The sequence below is a fragment of the Lipotes vexillifer genome, unplaced genomic scaffold, assembly GCF_000442215.2.
Source record: "Lipotes vexillifer unplaced genomic scaffold, Lipotes_vexillifer_v1.1 scaffold591, whole genome shotgun sequence".
Lineage (NCBI taxonomy): Eukaryota > Metazoa > Chordata > Mammalia > Artiodactyla > Lipotidae > Lipotes > Lipotes vexillifer.
Window position 1 is genome coordinate 539,689 of NW_006791954.1, and position 1,768 is coordinate 541,456.

The window sequence follows — 1,768 nt, forward strand, 5'->3', positions numbered from 1 at the left end:
CCAGACGCTTTTCCTTGCTGTGTCTCTCAGCTCTCTTGCTCAACTGGCTCCTCCTCTCCTTCATCTGAGGCTCCATTGGAGCCTCTGTCTCCTGGTCCCTGCTCCGTCTATCCTTGTTTGCATCAGGGTCTTGGTCTGTCTTTGGTTCCCTCGCCGTCTCTGTCTCTGTCACCCCTATATCTCTGTGCATCCACCTGTCTCTGTCTCCTCCCCCTGAGTCTCCATCTCCCTCTCTATATCTCTGACCTTCTTGTCTCTGTGTCTCTGCCTTCCTGTCTTTTATGTCTCTCCCCCTGGGTCTCCATCTTGCTCTCTGTGCCCCCATCTCCCCATCTCTGTCTCTCCCTCCGTTTTTCTTTCTGTCTCCCTCTGTGTCTCCATACCCCCCTCTGTGTCTCTGTCTTCCGGCCTCCATGTCTCCTTGCATCCTTCCCTGCTCCCCTCAGCCTGCTCAGGCTCAGGGACCCAGATGGCGGGACGTTCATGCCGCAGTGCCTGCAAGCACAGGGCCACGGCTGCTTCTGGGATTTTCTACCGCTCCCAGCCCCTGAGCCTGCCAGGGCCGCAGTCAGTCCTCTGCCTAGCCTGCTGGTGACTCTCACTCACCCCTATGGGGCCCTCGGCAACCAGGTATTGGGACAAACTCCTCCCTGGAGCAGACATTGTGCCACCACTGCGTGGGGACTCCCTGCTGCTGAGGACTTGGGAGGCTGTCCCCTGCTTTCCTCAGGAACTTGGATAAGGAGATGTTGCAGGCACCGTGACTGATTGCTATCACTTCTCCCCCAAGGGGGTGTCCTTCTTGATGTCTAACTGAAAGCCCTCTTGCTGCAGCTTCATCTGCCCTCAGTCTCTGTGACTCAGCTTCTTTCCAGCACAGTCAAAGCCTCCACCAGCAGCCGAGGAGGTGCCCCCGGGGGGAGGGGCATCTGACCACGGCCAGAACTGGGGTAAGGGAGAGGAGGCTGAGATTCAGGCCCGGGAGCAGGCGCAATGGGAGCTTCAGAGCTGCCGCCACCTGGATCACGGCAGCAGAAAATGCCGCCACAACCAGCCTGACAGAGCAGAGCACCTCTCCCCAGGAGGCTGGCTGAGCAGGCGTGAGCCACACACACCCACGCCCCATGCGCCCAGACACAACACGCCCACCAAAGTGCCATACTCCCCACCTGCTGACCCGGCAGTCGGTGTCCTGCCCCGCCTCCACCTCACCTCCATAGGAAAGGAACAGGGTAGAGCCGGCTGGGTGGGGGTCACTGAGGCAAAAGGAAGGGGCGTCAACATGGTTGATGGCGATGGGGGAGGGGCTGAGGTGCACCCGGCTGGACAGGGCAATTGGGGTAGGAGCTGAGTCGGGTGGACGGTAAGGGAATTCAGAACCCCCTGAAAAGTGAACATCGCACGTTTGCTCCAGCAGGGCTTGGACCTAGGATACCCAGCCTCGACCCAGACCCACTCCGGCGCTGCCCCGTGGCCACGCCCAGCGGAGCCCAGGCCCCGCCCCATGGTTGCCCCACCCCTGCCCCACCCGTGCGTGCCTGCCCACTCCACACCTCTGGCTCCACGTGCCTGTACCCATTAGGTTGGGGCAGTACCTGGCTTCGGTCGGCACCAGGGAAGGTCTGGCAGCCCCGACCCTCCCTGAGCCCCAGGACAGTGAGAACACCCAGGAGGGGAGAGCACAGAAGGGCCTGTGAACCGCAGCACCTGCCTGCTGGCCTCCCTGGTTTCCCAAGAATCCGACAAGGGGGTGACCTGGAAGGCCACA

General features: G+C 61.3%; 1 protein-coding gene across 46 annotated transcripts in view; it reads right to left on the bottom strand.

Annotated features, from left to right (window-relative positions):
* CACNA1G (calcium voltage-gated channel subunit alpha1 G) overlaps positions 1-1,768 on the bottom strand; it is a 65,048-nt gene that overhangs the window by 44,972 nt on the left and 18,308 nt on the right. The window lies entirely within an intron of this gene.